The sequence below is a fragment of the Microcaecilia unicolor genome, chromosome 5 (genome assembly GCF_901765095.1).
Source record: "Microcaecilia unicolor chromosome 5, aMicUni1.1, whole genome shotgun sequence".
Lineage (NCBI taxonomy): Eukaryota > Metazoa > Chordata > Amphibia > Gymnophiona > Siphonopidae > Microcaecilia > Microcaecilia unicolor.
Window position 1 is genome coordinate 183,763,677 of NC_044035.1, and position 22,798 is coordinate 183,786,474.

General features: G+C 47.4%; 1 protein-coding gene across 1 annotated transcript in view; it reads right to left on the reverse strand.

Moving 5' to 3' along the window:
- The window catches only part of VRK3 (VRK serine/threonine kinase 3), a 321,038-nt gene that overhangs the window by 293,277 nt on the left and 4,963 nt on the right, over positions 1 to 22,798 (reverse strand). The window contains 1 exon segment of the mRNA XM_030203653.1: positions 3,104 to 3,190. The gene's annotated coding sequence lies outside the window, so the exon portion shown is untranslated.

The window sequence follows — 22,798 nt, forward strand, 5'->3', positions numbered from 1 at the left end:
ATAAGACTTTGCCTAGATTAGCCAGTCATCCAGGTACAGATGGACTAAAACCTCTTCCTTGCGACCCCTAGCAGAGGTTCAAGATGAAAGGTTTGAGATGAAAGATGAAACTTATCCACCAGAAGGTGAGGCCTCTTGAACTCCCCAAGATCTTCACCAAACAGCTTCCCCTGAAAAGGAAGCTGAGTCACACTTCAGAAGCCACATCTGCAAACCAATTTCTAAGCCAAAAGGAAACATCTCTCCACCACCACTAGAGCTAATTTTTTTGGCTGAGGCACACACCAAGTCATAAAAGGCATCTGCAAAAAATTCTGTGTCCTTTTACAAGTTATTGACCATATCTGAACTCTCCCCAGGAGAGATCAGATAGTCTCTCTGCTCAGCGACAGCAGGCTCTGGCCATGTAACCTCCACAAATGGCCACTTGTAAGGCCAGGGAAGAGACCTCAAGGGAACACTTCAAAAATGCCTCCAAATGGTGATCCCAAGGATCCCTCAGAGCCATACCACCTTCCACAGGAATAGCACTCTTCTTAGTAACTGTTGTGACCCACGAGTCCACTTTAGTCAGGTAGAACCTTTCCAACTCCAGCAAAGAAAGCTGATAAAGACTCTCCATAGCCCACTCAATGTGGAACGCAGCATCAGGAGGAATGGCACTTCACCTCTACCATTTCCTTCAGGTCCTCATTAAAAGGAAGTCTTGGGGGGCTGCTGTATATCTTTCAAAAGGGAATCCCCTTTCCTAGGCACCTAAAGCTGATCATCTACTACACACAAGGTTTGCAGGACCTGAGAAATAAACAGGGCAACTCTGGCCACCTGAAAATGCATACTAAAAGATCAGCTCCGACTGGAAGGTCAGAACCATCCTCTAAGACAGTGTTTCCCAAGTCTGTCCTGGAGTACCCCTTTGCCAGTCAGGTTTTCAGGATATCCACAATGAATATGCATGCGATAGATCTGCATACAATGGAGATCACTTTCATGCATAATCATTGCGGACATCCTAAAAACCTGACTGGCAAGGGGGTACTGCAGGAGCAACTTGGTAAACACTGATGTAAGGGACCATCTAGGAATAAAGGGTTCTTGTCAGGGTCCTCATCCAAGGGAGGGAGGGAGTCCACGGGTTCTATGTCACCTGTCTTTCAAGACCCAGATAAATGCGATCCCTTCGACAGCGAGGGGCCAGCACTCTCCTGTGTCCCTAAATGAGCCAAGGAAGAAGGCACAGGCAGACCCTGCTTCAGGCAAAAAGCCCGATGAAGCAGGAGAACAAACTCCAATGTGAAGGGAACTGAGCCCCCCCCCACCCCCACCAACTAAACCATACTAGGTCTGCGAGGGAGGATCCAAAGATGCAGCAGGAACTGAGTCGACCTGTCCCAAACTGGCGGAGGCTCCCACCAGATTCCAATAGTGGGATCAGACTCTCCAGCATTGGACTGGACCTCAGCTATGTCGCTGCTCACACCCTGCACTGCTGACTCTGCCAGAGCCATCTGAATAGACACAGCAGAGGCCAAAAACTGTTGAAATATGGCAATGAGTCCATCAGGAGCTGCAAAGGCGCACCTTCTCTGCAGGAGCCACCATCACTGCGTGATAGACACCTGCAGAGCCTAGCAGGGCTGACTGTCATGGATCCACCTCAGAATTCGGAATCCCTCCTTCCAGAGATGTCAGAGGAATCCAATCCAGCTTCAGTTGAGCCTTGCCTTTTTTGGATTCTCTTTATTCATTTTGTTTTTTTACATCTCTGCAATACCCAGCTGTTTCCAGAACTCACACGATAAGCCTTAGGCCGAGGCACTGGCTACCGAGGAAGAGGGAAGAAGCATCCCCAACAGTGGCAAATGACCTCTCAAGGCCGACATGAGCAGGCCAGAAGTTAAACTATTTTTTTAAAGTCTGTTATAATAGGGAATCAAGTCTTCCGTAGCCTGTAGCCAATGCTGACTAAATAACAGGCCAAAGAAAATATCTCCAAAAGGAGCAGGGCCGTACTTACCTACCATCTCCTGATGAGGAGACAGAGAAATACAGCTGGGCTCAGGGCTGCACTCTACCTTATTAGGTGACATCACTCATCTGCTGGTAGGAGGCCATATAGCTGCTGGCTGGGAATTGTCTGGAGATAAGGAAATTATTATTTCTTTGAAACAAATGAGTCTGCTATAACTTTGTGTAAGGCTGCTAACTGGATCCAAATTTGCAGTCCTGGGTTTACTCCACTGCATACAGGGACTTGTAGTCTTTTTTAGGGAATGCAATGAGGAAATCAGAACAAGTCCCTGCATGCAACAGGGTAACCCCAGGACTGGATCAACCTTGTCCTGTGAATCTGGATCCAGTTGGCAGCCTTAATTTTGTGGCACATCTGCTGTCCTAACATTTATGAACCTTTATCATACCCCTCTCAGAAAGTTTCTAGAAGGTGAACTAACTTCTGAGAATAAAACTGGAGAACAAGTAAAACCTATGACGGTGGTCATATTAATTTTTAACCTGAGACAACTTTGGATTCTAATGAGCTGAAGGACAGCCGTCAAACATCTTCCCTTGTGGGGCCATGACACTGCTGACCAGTGTGTGTCAATGACATCCATTCCCACCAGCCCACCTTCAGACTTTATTGGGAGGTACATAAGTATTGCCACACTGGGACAGACCAAAGGTCCATGAAGCCTAGCGTCCTGTTTCCAACAAAGCTCAAAGCTGTGAGCATTTCCAAATGCATTCTCTTTTGTCTATTGAGAAATGCCTTGTCCTTCAAGCATGTGGATCTTCCCTCCCCCCCCCCCCCCCCCAAATCCACTTTTCCCTTTCTCTCCTGAGCCTGGGTAGAGAGCCAGTAGTGGAGAACCCCCCCCCCCCCCCCGAAAAACAATGGGGGCCTCCAGAGGTCTCTGAGGACCGACATTGGCCCCTGGGCCTTGCAGTGAAGAACACTAACCTATGGTATTGCAATAATTAGGGGAAAGGACAAGGTTACACAGGTTTGGCAGTCTTCATCTGCCATCCATTTCTATGTTTCTAGTGATGACTTTGTGATAATGGCTTGGCATTGCTTGCAAATGCTGAAAACAAAATTTACCTGTAAATACTGTGGATGCCACACTGTTCTAAGACTTTGGCTAGAGCTCTCTGCAACCTGTCCCACTGTGAACACAGCCTGTTCCACCTGAAAAGTAGAAAGTAAAGAATTTTGTAAATTTACCCTTAACCACCAATAGTACTCAAATTTTGAAAATCCTCTGGCAGAAGCAAATCTAACTTTCTTTGACACTTTCAGTTACTAATTTCTATACTTTATGAGACAGGTATTTTCACTCTGAGAAAAGTCATCAAATGTACAAATACAGCAAACAAATTCCAGGCTACAAGCCTCTACTAAACAACACATTAATGTTAATAAATGGTATCATCTGAAAGCCTATAAGCTTTACATTCTTGTCCATAGTCCAGATCATAAAATCTGGGTCACACCTGAAATGGTCCCAGCTACACATGCCACCTTTGCAATTGACAAAGAACTTCTTATAAACCAATTCCATGTGCTACGTGAATTTCTCAAATTAAGGAAAGTGCAAATATGGAATTTCCAATTTACTAATATCTTGCAATTTAATTTGCATATTAAACTTCAAAGTATGGCTGGTTCCACAGCTCATATTATAGATATATGTGCTGTAGCACAGAGGATACATTTGGCAGGAGCAACCCTCTAGGTCTTAGGTTGATAAGAGTTCCCCATAATAAATCATATAATTTTGTGGAGGTTGAAAGTGAGGTGAAATGTATAGATACCCTTAGGGCGCTGTTCCATTAAGGATCACAGAGACCTCTAATGGATCTACTAGAGTACTGGACTTTGATTTGTAAATACCCTACAGTTTCTAGAATAAAAAGGGGGCTTTCCTGACTAGTTGCTGACATGGGGAGACCCCTCTTGGAAGGAAGCTATGGCTGGCAAGAGAAACTATGGCTGGTATAGATAACCAGTCTAGTTTTGAATTTATTTGTCCTTAGCTTCTGCTTCTCTGGCCACTGTAACATACAATAAATGGAAGAGAGTTCCTGGCTAGGGAGAAAAGAAGGAGTGGAGAGCACTACCAGAACAGTCTCTGGTTCTCTTTAGCAGCATGAATGGTGGGCTGGTTCTTTCTTCCCAACTTATACAATAAAAAAAGAACCAGCCCACCACTCATCCTGCTAAACAGAACCAGAGACAAAGCCATAGGAGAACTTGAAAACAGTACAGAAGCTCCAACCATGAGATGCAGGAGGGAACAATATGTTCCTGGGATTTACTACGATATACAGACATGAACCCACCAGATAAGGATACTATAACTACAGATTTCCTTAAGAACCTCCAGAAAGCATAAAGCCCTAAAGCATACAAAAGAAGCATATAAAAAGACTAAGTGTAGGAACTGTTTTCTTCTTTGCCTCTACCTGTATTATATTTGCTGTTGCAAAGTTCTCCCTTTTTGCCTGAAGACTATCTTGAGTAAACCTTTGGCTAAGAACTCAAATTATGGCCTGGACTGACTTACTGTGAGATAGAAGAGTGTGGAATGAATCGATTAAAAGACCAGTCCAAGCCTGGGTATTCTTTACTTGCAACAGAAGCAGTCAGTGCTCAGACCACTATTAAAAAAAAAATCCTCACTTGAACCCTATGTCACCACACAATTTTCAATTTATTTCCAATCTTCCTTTTCTTTCAGGGCTATAGAAAAGGTTGTGGCTCAGCAGGTGATTACCTTCTGGAACATCGATGATATTTTCCCAATCAGGTTTTCACACTAGCCACAGCACTGCGGCTTTCTTAACGGTTCTGCTGAATGAACTTGTTTGTCATCTGGACACCCTGAGAGATATCCTTATAATTTAATTAGATTTCTGTGTGGTTTTTGATTTCATTGATTATTCATTTTTTTAGAATGCCTTCAGGAGATGGGTCTGAAGGGAACTATGCTAAACTGGTTTAGGTCCTACTTTTCTTTATGCATCTTTCCAATGTCGTTTCACGATTCTGTCTCCTCACCTTTTCCCCTGTTATGCAGGGTTCCTCAAGGGTCAGTTTTGGCACTATTTAATATTTCTGTGGCACTAATCTGTCTTCATCCTATTGCCTATAACTTACAATTGTTGTTGCATTGTGATTTCATATTTTTAAGCTGGTACTTTCTTAAAGTAAAATTGTATCTTACCTGATAATTTTCTTTCCTTTAACACAGCAGATGAATCCAGGAACTAGTGGGTTAAGTCCGCCTACCAGCAGGTGGAGATAGAGAAAAACAAACTAAAGGCAGTGATGCCAGACGGCTAGCTCCTTCCTCAATTAGTATGTCATTCATAAGAATTTGCCAAGGCCAAAAATATGAAACCAATAACAACCAGAAACCATTCTCACTATGAAAAACAGAGAACCAAATAAGAACTTCGAAATAACTGCAACTTGATCCAAAAATCGGAATCCTTTCTGTGTTCCCATATCTGTCTGAACTCTGCAAAAGAGAACCCGGAAGGAAAAAATAGCCACACTGCATGGAAAATGAAAAAACCATCGGCTGAACTAGGGAGGGATCCTGGATTCATCTGCTACGTTAAAGGAAAGAAAATTATCAGGTAAGACATAATTTTACCTTCCTTGTCACTTGCAGCAGATGAATCCAGGAACTAGTGGAATGTATCAAAGCATTCCTTAAATAGGGTGGGAAGCCGACGCTCCCCGCGCCAACACTCCCGCTCCAAAACTCGCATCCTCCCAAGCAGACACATCTAGCCTGTAATGCTTCACCAAAAGTATGACAGGACGCCCAAGTAGCCGCCCGACAAATCTCTTCCAGAGATAAGACCGACGCCTCCGCCCAAGAAGCCGCCTATGCCTGAGTAGAATGCGCCTTCATGGCCACTGGAGACGCCCGCCCTTGTAGCAGATACGCCGCTCCAATGGCTTCCCTAATCCAGCGAGCAATGGAAGCCTTAGAAGCCGCCTCACCTCTTTCAATCCCGACAAGAGCACAAAGAGATGATCCGAGCATCGAAACTCGTTAGAGATCTGCAAGTACCGAAACAAGGCTCTCCGCATGTCCAGGAAACGTAGCGAGGCAAACTCCCCCCGGATAATCCTCTCTTCAAAAAGATGGAAGATAAACCGCCTGATTGACATGGAACGCCGAAACCACTTTAGGTAGAAACTACGGCACCGTCCGGATCGACACCCCTGCTTCAGAAAACTGCAAAAAAAAAAAAAGGATCTCTGGAAGACAAAGCCTGAATTTCAGAAATCTTCCTAGCCGAAGCAATGGCCACTAAAAACACAGTCTTAAGTGTTAGATCCTTCTCAGAAACCTCATTCAACGGCTCAAACAGTGGGGTCTGGAGGGCTCGCAGTACCACATTCAAACGCTACGCTGGGCACGGCTGCTGCAGAGGAGGCCGAAGCCGAAGAGCCCCGTGTAGGAAACGGACTACATCAGAGTGAGATGCTAAAGAGGAACTGTCCAGTTTGCCCCTAAAACAAGCTAGGGCGGCCACCTGCACTCGAAGGGAATTATATGCCAATCCCTTTTGAAGACCATCCTGAAGGAACTCCAGAATAACCAGAATGTCCATCCGAAAAGGCGATTCAGCACACAAAGCACACCACGCCGAGAAAGCTTTCCACACTCGCGCGTACACTGCTGAAGTAGACTGCTTCCGTACCCCCAAAAGAGTGGCAGACTGGTCCTGAAAATCCCTTCTTCCTCAGCTGCCGCCTCTCAATAGCCATGCCGTAAGACCAAAACGGGAGGGATTTTCCATCTGAACTGGCCCTTGATGCAGCAGATCAGGAGTCACCGGAAGTCGCAATGGTGGCTCTGAGAGTGCTTGAACACATACCACGACCGTCGGGGCCAGTCTGTGGCCACTAGAACGACCGGTCCCTGATGCCGCCCTATGCAGCAAAGAACTCTCTCTATCAGAAGCCACAGAGGAAAAAGATACAGTAGCTGTTGCTCCTGCCATGGCTTGAGAAGAACGTCCAATCCTGTGGATCCTGGCTGCCGTTTGCGGCTGAAGAACTGGGGAACTTTGGCATTGCAAGCCATGGCCATGAGATCCATTACTGGTCCGCCCCAACGTTGACAGATCAGCTGAAAAGCCGAGTCTGACAGCGTCCATTCCGCTGCGTCCAAAAGAGTCCGGCTGAGAAAATCCGCTTGAACATTGTCTTGACACACAATATGTGCTGCCGACAGACTCTGAACATGCGCTTCCGCCCATACTAGAAGACGAGACACTTCCACTACAAGGGAAGACTGCGAGTGCCCCCCTGCCAACTAATGTAGGCCGCCATTGTGGTGTTGTCCGAGAATACACGAACCGCATGCCCCTGCAGAAGGTCCTGAAAATTCCGCAGCACACTCACGACTGCTCGCAACTCCAGACGATTTATCAGCCAAGTCACTTGAAGAGGGGTCCACGATCCCTGGGCTAGTCGATGAAGACAATGAGCTCCCCAGCCCGCAAGGCTGGCACCTGTCACCACTACCACCCAATTGGGAGACGCCAGAGAAACACTGCAAATTGGCTAACCGGAGCCACCACATGAGACTGTCCCTGGCCCGGCTCGACCAAGGAAGGCGTCGTTGATAATCCAGCGACGTTGGCGACCATCTGCTCAAAAGGAAATTCTGAAGAGGCCGCATGTGAGCCCTTGCCCATGGAATGACCTCCAAGGTCGCCGTCATGGAACCGAGGAACTGAACATAATCCCACCCTCGGGGAGCACGACGACTCAATAAGGTCCGTACCTGAGAAAGCAATTTGATCCTTTGCCCCACAAGGAGAAACACCTTCCCCTGCTTCGTATCAAATTGCACTCCAAGATACTCCAGACTGAGTAGGAACCAGATGACTCTTGTCCATATTGACCACCCAACCTAAGGATTGCAACACCGCAATCACTCGGTCGGTGACCACTCGACTCTCCTCTGCTGTCATCGCCTGGATCAGCCAGCCATCAAGATATGGATGCACTCGAATCCCCTCCTTCCGCAGGAACGCCGCCACCACCACCATGACCTTGGAAAAAGGAAGGGCCCAAAACTGGAAGTGCTGACCCAGCACTGCAAATCTGAGAAATCTCTGATGGGGCTGCCAAATGGGAATGGCCAGGTAAGCTTCCCTCAAATCGAGAGCCGTCAAAAACTCGCCTGGTTGAACAGCAGCAATAACTGCCCTTAATGTCTCCATGCGGAAGTGACAAACCCACAAAAACTGGTTTAATTTTCTGAGATCGAGAATAGGCTGAAAAGCCCCTCCCTTCTTTGGAACCACAAAGAAGATGGAGTACCAACCTGTGCGCCTTTCGAGAGGAGGAACAGGCACGATAGCCCCTATCCTTAGCAGGTCTCGCAAACACTGCAGAACCGCTGTCCTCTTGGCCCGCAATACACAGCGAGACTCCAGAAAAAAGTCTATGACGGGAGAGAAGAATTCTAGCTTGTAACCTTCTTGCACCACATTGAGGACCCACTGGTCCGAAGTAATTCTGGCCCACTCTGGAAGAAACAGAGAAAGCCGACCACCGATCTGCTCTCCTCCCGAGTGGACCTGCGCCCCATCATTGGGAGGTCCGAGAAGGAGCCCCCTGACGAGAGGGGGTTCAGTCGGACGCTTCTCGTTGCGAAAGGCAGAACGCTGCCCAAAACAAGGACGCTGAAAGGCTGCGTTGGACCGCCCCGCATCTCTCTGAAACGTGACCTCGAGGCTCTCTGCCTGGAAGTAGACTTTGGTCTATCCTCCGGAAGATGCTGAGATTTGGAAGCCCCCAAATCTTTAACAATCTTTTCTAGGTCTTCCCCAAAAAGCAATTTCCCTCGGAAAGGCAATTTAATGAGCCATTGCTTAGAGGCCATATCTGCGGCCCAATGATGGAGCCACAGAAGATGCCGAGAGGAAATGGTCAAGGCCATGAGTTTGGCCGAAGCACGGACCAAATCATACAAGGCATCCGCCAAATACGCGACATCTGAGGCGTTCCCGGCATATCAGACTCTGAAATCGAATCCATGACAGAATGTAGCTGAGACAAGTTCTAGCCGCATAAGAACTACAAACAGAAGCTTGAAGTGTCAAAGCGGCCACCTCAAAGGCACGTTTTAAAGAGGCCTCTAGCCATCTGTCTTGCAGATCCTTAAGTGCCACACCACCTTCCACTGGAAGAGTAGTCTTCTTAGTGACCGCCGTCACCAGGGCATCCACCCTAGGTAGAGCAAACTGCTCTAAACGTTCCGCTGAAACCGGATACAGCCTGGCCATAGCCCTGGCTACTTTCAGCCCCCCATCCGGATCCGCCCACTGGGCCGAAACCAACTCTTCAATAGCTTCATGTACCGGAAAGGCCTTAGAAGGTCGTCTGGTACTAGCCATCTTGGGGTTGACCGCCTGAGAAGCCGCAACCTCAGGGTCCTCTATATTCGGGGCTTCCAGCGCCTGAGAGATAAAGGAAGACAACTCCTCCTTATGGAAAATCCTCACGGCAGAAGAGTCCTCCTGTTGGTCAGTGAGGACACTGTCCTCCACGTCCTCTACCCGTCTGCTCCGAGAGAGCCACCACGGAGGAAGCTGCAGGCGACCGTATGCAGGACCCCTCCTCAGACCCCAAAGCAAGCCTAGGCTTTTTAAGGGAGGAGAAATCCTCTGGGGAAAAACCCAAAATCTCTTGGTTACCCCCAGACCCCCTGAGAGAATCAAAGGCCGAAGCTGTCGCAGTCGCGTGAGGGGGGGGGGGGGGCAAGGCCCTTTTCAACAAAAACGCCTGATGGAGTAGCAAAATAACTCTGGCAAAACCCCTCCCCCGCAACGGAGGTCGCAGCCATGGCACCTGCACCACTGCCCACAGTGCCCGATGGCCCCCCCCCCCCCGACTCCCCTACCAGCGGAGAAGCAGCTTTGCCCAAAACCACTGCCGGAGCCGGCTCCGCGACCGATCGCAAAATGGCACGAGAATCGCCAGGATCTGGGCGGGAAATCACAATCTCGGGGGGGGGGAACCGCTCTGTCGAGTACCACCAAATCAGCGCACCCCGCGCTACAAAGGCCCACCGCCGAATGCCGTTTTCCGCATTGGGAGCAACGTTTTACCACCTCCACTGCCATCACCCGTCCCCGAACAGGAACCAAGCAGGACTTACCCCAGACCGGGAAAGTACGGGAACTAACAGCTGAACCGAAGAAAAAAAAACTCCTCTCCGACTCCACTTCGAGGCAGGCTCAGACAAGCAAGCAACAGAAAACAGGACTCAGCCAGCAGTAACACAAACCTGCTCTCAGCAAAAACACACTTCCCTGTGCTTTTCTGTTTCTCTCTTTTTTTTTTTTTAATCATTTATAATTTTTCATTTTACAAGGGTCACTTGCAAACAGTAATACAGAGAAGACTATACAATAATACAATATTAGAAGAAAACAATCTCAACTAGATAAATGGATTATATACAATCTTTCTCTTTCTTAGATTGCAATATAAATAAGGAGAGTGAAACAAGACAAGGAGATCAATTAAACAACAGTAAACAAAGAAAACGTGGTATTAACCTGATTATCCCCAGTTATTATTTATCTAAATCATTATTCCACATTGATCATCTGGTTGGCTTCTTCAAACCCAAGACGGTGTATAGTCAATTTCTCTTTTAAATAAATTCTATGGTTCTCTTTTTGGTTTTTTTTTTAGTGAGGAGGCGTGATTCAATGATTCCCATGAATGGGATGTAACTATACCAGGCTATAATCTTTTTAGGAAGGATACAGAGGGCCAAAGGGGTGGAGTGGCACTGTATGTGAGAGATAATATCAGAGCAAATGAAATGTGGGGAACCTGGGGAAAAGAAGAAGCTTTATGGATCGACCTGGAAAGAGAAGATGGAACCTGTATTCACACAGGGGTTATCTACAGACCTCTGGCACAAATAGAGAAGCTAGACAAGGATCTGATAGAAGATATTCAAAAGATTGGTATGAAAGGGGAGGTGCTACTATTGGGAGATTTCAACTTGTCTGATGTGGATTGGAACGTCCCGCCTGCAGCACTGGAAAGAAGTAGGGAGACTGGATATCTGTCAAAAGTGCCTTGCTCACACAAATGGTGATGGAACCCACAAGGGATGGGTCGATGCAGGATCTAGTGCTCACGAATGGAGAAAGTGTTTCCAATATCCAGGTGGGTGCCCAACTATGTAATAGTGATCATCACATGATATGGTTTGATTTAAGGACAAAAGCAGAGTGTGGATGAACAAAACTCAATGTACTGGATTTGAGACGTACTGATTTTGATAAAATGGGGGAATACCTGAAGAAGGAGCTGTTAGAGTGGGAAAGCACAGGAGAAGTGGAAAACTAGTGGTCAAAGCTAAAGGCTGTTATAAATATGGCGACTGATCTTTACATGAGGAAAATAAACAAAAACAAGAGAAACAGGAATCCTATATGGTTCTCCAAACAAGTAGCTGAAAAAATAAGAGCAAAAGAGGCTTTGTTCAAGAAATACAAAAGAACGCAACAAGAGGATCATGGAAAAAACTATCGGATTAAGCTCAAAGCGAAGAGGGAAATATCGCTAGCAAAAGTGCGAGCGGAAGAAAAAATGGCAAAAGATGTAAAGAGAGGTGACAAGACCTTTTTCAGATATATTGGAGAAAGGAGAAAAGATAGGAATAGAATTGCGAGACTGAAATATAATGAGAATGGCTATGTGGAGAGAGAGGAGGATAAAGTGAAGATGCTAAACAATTACTTCTCTTCAGTGTTCACAGAGGAAAATCCTGGTGAAGGACCGTGCTTGGCTGCTGAGGGAATATCTGGGAATGGAGTGGATACTGTGCCATTTACGAAATCTCCAAGCAGTTGACCCTCCCACCTTATCCTCTAGTATCTCTGATCTCCTCCCTTCCATCTTGTCCTCTGAGTCTGTAGACAAGGCTGTCTCCACATACAATGCCACTCTCTCCTCTGCTCTGGATGCCCTTGCACCGTCCATCTCCCGTCCCACAAGGCGTACTAATCCCCAGCCCTGGCTGACCCCTTGCACCCGATAACTTCGCTCCTGCGCCCGATCAGCTGAACGCCTCTGGAGGAAATCTCGCACCCATACTGATTTTATTCATTTCAAATTCATGCTATCCTGCTTCCAGTCCTCCCTATTCCTCGCCAAACAGGACTATTACACCCAATTGATTAATTCCCTCAGCTCTAACCCTCGTCGTCTCTTCACCACCCTTAACTCCCTCCTCCAACTGCCCTCCGCTCCCACACCTCCCTCACTCTCTCCACAATCACTGGCCGACTACTTCCGCGACAAGGTGCAGAAGATCAACTTCGAATTCACCACCAAACCATCTCCTCCTCTTCACCCTATAACCCAATCCCTCAACCAACCAACTCAGGCCTCCTTCTCCTCTTTTCCTGATATCACCGAAGAGGAAACCACCCATCTTCTCTCCTCCTCGAAATGCACCACCTGTTCCTCAGACCCCATCCCCACCAACTTACTTAACACCATCACTCCAACAGTCACCCCCTCCATCTGTCATATCCTCAACCTCTCTCTCTCCACTGCAACTGTCCCTGACACTTTCAAACATGCTGTAGTCACACCACTCCTCAAAAAACCATCACTTGACCCTACTTGTCCCTCCAACTACCGCCCCATTTCCCTCCTACCCTTCCTCTCCAAGATACTTGAATGCGCCGTTCACAGCCGCTGCCTTGATTTTCTCTCCTCTCATGCCATCCTCGATCCGCTTCAATCCGGCTTTCGTCCCCTACACTCGACAGAAACGGCACTATCTAAAGTCTGCAATGACCTGTTCCTTGCCAAATCCAAAGGTCACTACTCCATCCTCATCCTCCTGGACCTATCCACCGCTTTTGACACTGTCAATCACAACCTACTTCTCGCCACACTGTCCTCATATGGGTTCCAGGCTCTATCCTCTCATCTCTCCCACCGTACCTTCAGAGTACATTCTCATGGTTCTTCCTCCACCCCCAGCCCGCTCTCTGTTGGAGTTCCCCAGGGATCTGTCCTTGGACTCCTTTTTTCAATCTACATCTCCTCCCTGGGCTCCCTAATCTCCTCTCATGGTTTCCAATATCATCTTTATGCCGATGACACCCAGCTTTTATCTCTCCACACCAGACATCACTGCAGAAACCCAGACCAAAGTATCGGCCTGCTTATCCGACATTGCTGCCTGGATGTCCAACCGCCACTTGAAACTGAACATGGCCAAGACCGAGCTTATTGTCTTCCCTCCCAAACCCACTTCTCCTCTCCCTCCACTCTCTATCTCAGTTGACAACACCCTTATCATTCCCGTCTCATCTGCCCGCAACCTCAGAGTCATCTTCGACTCCTCCCTCTCCTTCTCTGCGCATATCCAGCAGATTGCCAAGACCTGTCACTTCTTCCTCTATAATATTAGCAAAATTCGCCCTTTCCTCTCTGAGCACACCACCCGAACTCTCATCCACTCTCTCATTACCTCTCGCCTTGACTACTGCAACCTACTCCTCACTGGCCTTCCACTTTGCCATCTATCCCCCCCTTCAGTCCGTTCAGAACTCTGCTGCACATCTTATCTTCTGCCTGGACCGATATACTCATATCACCCCTCTCCTCAAGTCACTTCACTGGCTTCCGATCAGGTACTGCATACAGTTCAAGCTTCTCCTATTAACCTACAATGCACTTGATCTGCAGCCCCTCCTTACCTCTCTACCCTCATCTCCCCTTATGTTCCTACCCGCAACCTCCACTCTCAAGACAAATCCCTCCTTTCAGTACCCTTCTCCACCACCGCCAACTCCAGGCTCCGCCCTTTCTGCCTCGCCTCACCCCATGCCTGGAATAAACACCCTGAGCCCATATGCCAGGCCCCCTCCCTGCCCATCTTCAAAGCCTTGCTCAAAGCCCACCTCTTCAATGTCGCCATCGGCACATAACCACCATACCTCTATTCAGGAAATCTAGACTGCCCCCACTTGACACTTGACATTTCGCCTATTAGATTGTAAGCTCTTTTGAGCAGGGACTGTCCTTTTGTTAAACTGTACAGCGCTGCGTAACCCTAGTAGCGCTCTAGAAATGTTAAGTAGTAGTGTGTTTCCCCGAAAATAAGACACTGTCTTATATTAATTTTTGCCCCCAAAAATGTGCTAGGTCTTATTTTCAGGGGCTGTCTTATTTTTCGGGGAAACATCGGGTTGGCCCACCCGCCCTCCGTCGCTCCCGGAACTAACCTTAAATGCCTCCTTTCACCTTCGCAGCAAGCAGCAGCAGGGCAGGCCACTCCTTCCTTCCATGTCCTGCCCTCGCCTGACGTAACGTCCGCGAGGGCGGGGCACGGAAGGAAGGAGAGGTCTGCCCTGCTGCTGCTTGCTGCGAAGATGAAAGGAAGCATTTAAGGTAAGTTCCGGGAGCGACGGAGGGTGGGTGGAGGGGGGCCCGGCGACCTCGGGTGGGGGGGGGGGGGCGGCCCGGGGGCGGCCTTGTCCGGCTCTCGGCGGCCCTGCTTTCAAACAAAAATTTGCTAGGTCTTACTTTCGGGGGAGGCCTTATATCTACCAATTCAGGAAAACCTCTACTAGGTCTTATTTTCGGGGGATGTCTTACTTTCGGGGAAACAGGGTAGTAGTATAAACAGCTGGAGAATCTGAACATGGACAAAGTTATGGAGCCAGATGGGATACATCCCAAGATACAGAGGGAGCTCAGGGAGGTCCTTGCAGGACCTCTTAAAGATTTATTTAATAGATCTTTAGAGACAGGAGAGGTTCCTCGGGATTGGAGACGAGCAGATGTGGTCCCTCTTATTAGGATACATTTACGCAAAATTTGTTCTCTCTCTCAACATAAATGCAATTATAATCATATTACATGCCATTAGTCACATTATATATACAGTGCACTCCATTTAAGTGCACGTTGGATAACAGCATGCGCTGTTTACCTGCATGCCGTACTTCGGTCCCGTTTTTGGCACCATCAATTTCTATGGGGACAAACTTCAATAGCGCACCACTGATAAGTGCAAGATTCGCTTATATGCATGGTTCAAGACCGCTCCTCTGCAGGAAAGACTCTGCATAAGCACGCGCATGGAATATGGAAGCCAAATGGCGTGTGACAACCAACGAGATTTCAAATTTACTACCTCTTTAACTGCCACAGGCAGAATAAGTGAAAGAATGTTGTTAGGGCGTACACCGTCGTATTCGTCGCGGCGGAACTGTAAGACTTTAACACTGGCTGAACGAATAGAAGTTCTTAAAAAATTAGAAAACAAACAAAGTCAAGCATCTATTGCTAAAGAAAATGGTGTCAATCCCAGTCAAATTTCACGTGTCTTGAAGCAGAAAGACCAGCTTCTGAAAGACTGGCAAACCAATACAAATCCACAATGGAAACGAAAACGGGCGGGAAAAGCTGAGGAGGTAGAAGATACTCTTCTTCGGTGGTTTTCTCGAGTCAGGAACAGACAGTTTCCTGTCAGTGGTCCATTGCTTACGGAGAAAGCTAACTAGGTAGCAGAAAGTCTTGGACTGACTTAATTCAAAGCCACTGTTGGATGGTTGGAAAGATGGAAGGAAAGGAACAGCATAAAATTCAAGAAACAGCATGGAAGGGAAACAAGACGCTGATGACTTTGGTGCTGAAAATTGGGCTGTTTCAGTTCTTCCTACTATCTTGAACGAGTTTGCACCTCATGACATTTTCAATGCTGACGAAAATGGTCTCTACATTCAAACATGCCGAAACTACTGGAGGTAAAACATCGAAGGACCGATTGACAATCCTCCTTTGCTGCAATATGGATGGGAGTGAGAAGTTGGAACCCCTCGTCATTGGAAAGAGCAAACAGCCCCGTTGCTTCAAGGAAGTTAAACGACTTCCTGTGTCATACGAGGCTAACGCAAATTCATGGATGACTGGGGAAATTTGGAAGCAGTGGCTAAAGAAGTTAGACACTAGAATGCGGCCACAAAAACGTCAGATTTTGCTGCTTTGTGATAACTGTGCTGCACACAGGGATGATGTCCTGCCACCAAACACTACCTCTCTGATCCAACCTCTGGATCAGGGCATAATAGCCAATTTCAAACAACATTATCGGGCTCTTGTGCAACGTCATCTGATGAGCGTTATGGATGACCAGACTGGGAAAGATAAATGTGCTGTTGAACTGGTTCGTAATCTAGCACTGTTGGATTCCTTACATATGCAGAAAGAAGCCTGGAATCATGTTACACAGGCAACCATTGTGAACTGCTTCAAGCGGGCAAGATTTGTTAAGGATGTGGAGAGGGACAAAACAGGTGCAGTTGTTGCAAACGCGTCAGATGAAGAGGTTATTGACATCCCAGCTGGTGTTACTGAAGAGGAGTTCCATCGCTACATAGCTGTTGATTACGATCTACAAACAGCTGAAGACAGCACTGATGTTAAGATATGCTCCTACATCAGGCAACAACAGCTGATGATGGAACAGATGAAGAAATGAGCAGCGAGGCACATGCTGATGAAATTCAACAACCTCCTCCTGTCACTTTTGCAAGAGCGCTGGAGAGTCTCAACACCGTGTGGGCCTAGCTGGAGGCCACTGGATGTCAGTGCTATGACAGTTTTTACCGCCTGGCAGGCATAGTCTATGGAATTCACAGACCCAAGAGTGTACAGAGGACTATAACTGATTACGTCAAGCCAGCCTGTCAGTTAACTGAGACTGTATACTGTACATATAATAGTACTGTACATATGCACTTAAGCAAATTGCACTGTATACATATACATTCAGCACCCTCGTGACACTACCCAATTCCCTTAAGGAGTCACTCGCTCATTCACTCACTCCTATAAACCCCTCTTGGTCAAACGACCTTTCTACTGATGACTAATTAAACACTTCATAGTCTGCTGATGTGCTGTCCACGGAAAGCTAACAGAACATCACACTGGAATTATTGTAATGTCTCTTTAAGCAGTTCCCATAGGACTATGGATTTTATCCACCTCTGCTTATTGGAATCGACCTTCTCCAACTTATCATCTCATGGTCAAGCACCATCAGTCCGCTTGATAGATCGTATAATCAAGTGTTCCACTAATTGCAGATACAATACGGCCACTTGGACCCAGATCAGGTCAACTTGATGCCGTTAACAAATCTTCGCTTTTTCAGAAGGCACACATTTTCATATCCTATGAGTATACACAAATAATACCTCTTATCAAGCAATTCTTCATAATGCAATTATGCAACCTTTAACCTTAACCAAATCTCTGTCATCACTTACTTGAATTTTCAAGAGTTTCACGAGTCTACATGTCTCACGGCAACCATTTCCTGTGGACGGAAACCCAAATCATAGAGACCCCAGATCTCTCTATTACTGACTCTCTAGTTCATTTATATACCACAGAGGGCGGACGTACTTGCTACCTGTCCCACTCAATTTCCTTATTAAGTCCGTCCGGCTGAGTTGTGTTCCACCTGTAGATGAACCTTTGTTCTTTCCTAATTAACCACTCAGGGTTAATTGTTCCATTACTTCATTGTAATTGGAGCAACACCACGTAGCGTAAATCCGCTAGGCAGTGCTGTTGTGCCTGCCAATGAGCCGACAGGGGGGTTTCTTTTTTGTTAGTCCTAATATTGCTGACATGCACCCTCTCCAAAAGACATTATACATTGTGATACCCGCAAGCGAGCCTTCTCCGGAGTAGCCCCCACACTCTGGAATGCATTGCCTGAAAGACTCCGCTTAACACAAGACTACCTCTACTTCAGGAAGCAGGTGAAAGCTTGGCTCTTCAACCAAGCCTTTAACGGAAGAAGTAACTAACTTGTTAGTCTCACTCACACACACAAGGATTGACTCGGGCTGCACATACTGCAGCAGGACATGTTTATCCACTCCTACCCTAGCTGAGATAATATTTAACCATCTCTCTGACCTCACGTGCAACTTTCTTCAAATCAATCACCTTACTTTCTAATTCTTCCTACTTTCTTACTCATCTATATGTTACAACTTTGCCTTACCCTTCACTACCAATTTTAATGTTCTAGTACATAGAAGGGATGCCAGCGGCATAACATAACCAAAGACCGTGCTTATGGACATATCACATAAGCACCGCCACGCTGGGAAAAGACCAAAGGTCCATCAAGCCCAGCACTCTGTCTCCGACAGCAGCCAATCCAGGCCCCAAGAACCTGGCAAAAACCCAAAATTTAATAACAATCAATGGACTTTTCCTTCAGTAATCTATCCAGACTCAGCAAGGGCAGCTGCCGTCACTACCTTCTCCGGCAATGAATTCCAGAGTCTAACTACGCGCTGAGTAAAGAAAAACTCTCTCAGATTTGTTTTAAACCTACCACATTCTAATTTCATCTTGTGTCCCCTGGTTCTATTATTGTTAGAAAGTGTAAACAAACGCTTCACATCAGTCCGCTCTACCCCATTCATTATTTTGTACACCTCTATCATATCACCCCTCAGCCGCCTTTTCTCTAGGCTAAAGAGTCCTAGCCGTCTTAACCTCTCCTCATCGGGTAGTCGTCCCATCCCTTTTATCATTTTTGTCGCCCTTCTCTGCACCTTCTCCAATTCCTTTATATCTTTTTTGAGATGAGGCGACCAGAACTGAACACAATACTCCAGGTGCGGTCGCACCATGGAGTGATATAATGGCACTATAAACATCCTCATGTTTGTTTTCCATCCCTTTTCTAATAATTCTCAACATTATGTTCACCTTCTTAGCCGCCGCAGCACATTGAGCTGAAGATTTCAGCGTCCTATCCACGACTCCCAGATCCCTTTCTTGGTCCATAACTCCTAAAGCAGAACCTTGCATAACATAGCTATAATTCGGGTTCCTCCTTCCCACATGCATCACTTTGCACTTGTCAACGTTGAACTTCATCTGCCATTTGGACACCCAATCCCCCAGTCTCTTATCTTAATCCTTCCTCTCCCTCTCTAAGTTCCCCCCAATGGTCTTTACCATATATGTACCTCAATATCACCTTGTTCATACCGGAATCGGCTAACGCCGTTTACGGTACTATGTAAGCCACATTGAACCTGCAAAAAGGTGGGAAAATGTGGCATACAAATGTAACAAATAAATATTGTGTTGTCATTGCAAGTAGTATACAATGCCATACTTTGTATTGTTGTTCGAATATTTTTACTGCTCTAATTGCCTGCTGCTCATGTTTGATCTATTCTTACTGTACACCGCCTTGAGTGAATTCCTTCAAAAAGGCAGTAAATAAATCCTAATAAATAAATAATAAATGCTCACCAATGCACACCCTAATTTTCCTCAAAGTCTGCCCAATGTAATACAGCCCACAGGGACATATCACACAATAAATCACACCCTGGGAATTACAATCTGTTCTAACATTCAACTGCCAAGATCTGCAGAGTGATGCACTTGGGGTGCAGAAACCCAAAAGAGATACCGGATAGGAGGGGAGAGATTAGTAAGCTCAACTCAGGAGAGAGAACTTGGGGTGTTGGTGTCAGAGGATATGAAGGTGAAGAAACAATGTGACAAGGCGATGGCTGTGGCCAGAAGGATGCTAGGCTGCATAGAGAGGGGTATAACCAGCAGAATAAAGAAGGTGTTGATGCCCCTCTACAAGTCATTGGTGAGGACCCACTTGGAGTACTGTGTTCAGTTTTGGAGGCCGTATCTTGCTACAGATGTAAAGAGATTGGAAGTGGTGCAAAGAAAAGCTACAAAAATGGTATGGGATTTGCATTGCAAATTGTACGAGAGACTTGCCAACCTGACATGATACAGACGTTCAAATATTTAAAAGGTATTAATCCGCAAATGAACCTTTTCCGGAGATGGGAAGGCGGTAGAACTAGAGGACATGAATTGAGGTTGAAGAGAGGCAGACTCAGGAGTAATGTCAGGAAGTATTTTTTTTACAGAAAGGGATGGTAGATATGTGGAATGCCCTCCCGCGGGAGGTGATGGGGATGAAAACGGTAACGGAATTCAAACATGCATGGGAAAACACAAAGAAATCCTGTTTAGAAGGGATGGATCTACAGAATCTTAGCAGATACTGGATGGCAACGCTGGTAATTGGGAAGCAAAACCAGTGCTGGGCAGACTTCTACGGTCTACGCTGATCGTAACTGAATACACATGGATGGGCTGGAGTGTAAAATTTAAGGAGCTTCGATGTTAGCTTCAGAACTTTTAGTACAAGAACAGTGCTGGGCAGGCTTTTACAGTCTGTGCCCTGAGAAAGGCAAGGACAAATCAAACTTGGGTATACATTTAAAGTATTGCATACCATGTAAGGTAAAATTATGTATCATACCTGATAATTTTCTTTCCATTAATCATAGCTGATCAATCCATAGACTGGTGGGTTGTGTCCATCTACCAGCAGGTGGAGATAGAGAGCAATCCTTTTGCCTCCCTATATGTGGTCATGTGCTGCCGGAAACTCCTCAGTATGTCGATATCAAAGCTCCATCCGCAGGACTCAGCACTTAGAGAATTACACCCACAAAGGGACACTCTGCCCAGCTCACCACCGCAGAAACGGGGGAGGGGAATTAACCCAGCTCACCCCCCCACAAGTGGGGGAGGGGAATCCGTCCAGCTCATCCCCGCGGAGCGGGGGAGGGACACCACCCCGCCGATGCGGGGGGATCTGGCTTATCCTGCAACCGCAACCGCGGGAGGAGCTGACTGACCCTAACACCGCCGAAGCGGGAGGGGTACAAAGCTGCCCTACAGCCGCACAAAGCGGGAGGGAGCGCCGGCAGAATTTAGGTCTCAATCCGGCCCCGTAAAACGGAGGGGAGAGGAATGCAGCAGCTCACTAACACAAAATCGTCTCAACTCCTGAAGAATCCAATTGAAAAAACTTGAACACGAATTCCTCCTGAACAGGAACTGAAGACTAAACTTGAACCTGAAATGCAACCAGGATAAAAACAGTACAGATATCTGGGAGGGGCTATGGATTGATCAGCTATGATTAATGGAAAGAAAATTATCAGGTATGATACATAATTTTACCTTCCATATCATCATGCTGATCAATCCATAGACTGGTGGGATGTACCGAAGCAGTACTCACCCAGGGCGGGACATTGAAATCCCTGACCGCAACACTGAAGCTCCAAACCGGGCCTCCGCCCGACCAGCCACAGTCAAGCGGTAATGCCTGGAGAAGGTATGAGCCGATGCCCAAGTTGCCGCCTTGCAAATCTCTTCCAAGGAGACGGACCCGGCCTCTGCCATTGAGGCCGCCTGAGCTCTAGTGGAGTGAGCCTTCAGCTGGATAGGCGGCACATTCCCCGCGGCCACATAAGCCGCTGCAATGGCTTCCTTGACCCATCTTGCCACTGTAGGCTTAGCAGCCTGCAGACCCTTACGAGGACCTGCAAACAGGACAAACAGATGATCCGACTTCCGGAAATCATTGGTCACTTCCAAGTATCTGATGATGACTCGTCTCACATCCAGATATTTGAGAGCAGAGTATTCCTCTGGGTAGTCCTCCCTACGAAAGGAAGGGAGACAGAGCTGCTGATTCACATGGAAGCGAGAAACAACCTTGGGCAGGAAGGAAGGCACTGTGCGAATAGACACTCCTGCCTCAGTGAACTGCAGAAAGGGCTCTCGACATGAGAGTGCCTGGAGCTCTGAAACTCTTCTGGCTGAAGTGATAGCCACCAAAAAGACTGCTTTCAACGTCAGGTCTTTCAGAGATGCCCTTGACAAGGGTTCAAAAGGCGGCTTCTGCAAGGCTCTTAGCACCAGGTTGAGATTCCACGCAGGCACCACTGAGTGCAGAGGAGGGCGCAGGTGATTAACTCCCTTGAGAAAGCGCACCACGTCTGGCTGCGAAGCCAGGGAAGCGCCCTTCAGGCGGCCCCTGAAGCAAGCCAGAGCCGCTACCTGGACTTTAAGGGAACTGAGCGACAGGCCTTTCTCCAGACCTTCTTGCAGGAACGCCAACACTGAAGAAATTGGAGCAGTGAAGGGAGAAAGTGAGCCTGCTTCACACCATGCTGCAAAGGTACGCCAAACCCTGGCGTAAGCAGTAGAAATAGAGCGCTTCCTCGCTCTTAGCATAGTGGCGATGACCTTGTCTGAGAAGCCCTTCTTTCTCAGACGCTGCCGCTCAATAGCCAGGCCGTAAGACCAAAGGGGGAGGGATCCTCCATCACCACGGGACCCTGATGCAACAGGCCCTGCTCCACTGGCAGCCGCAGAGGATCGTCCACTGAGAGCCTGATCAAGTCCGCATACCAGGGACGTCTGGGCCAGTCCGGACCCACCAGGATTATCCGGCCCGGATGCTTTGCCACCCGGTCCAGCACCCTGCCCAACATGGGCCAGGGCGGGAACACATAGAGAAGCTCCTGTGTCGGCCACTGTTGGAGAAGAGCATCTACTCCCAGAGATCGAGGGTCCCATCCTCTGCTGAAAAAGCGCGGCACTTGGCAATTGGCCGATGACGCCATCAGATTTAGGCTCGGCTGGCCCCAGCGCTTCGTGATGTCCAAGAACGCCTGAGCCGATAACTGCCACTCTCCGGGATCCAAGGTATGGCGACTGAGAAAGTCCGCCTTGACATTCATGACTCCGGCAATGTGGGCCGCCGACAGCTGTTCCAGGTTCGCTTCTGCACACTGGCATAGATTCATGGCCTCCTTGGCTAGAGGG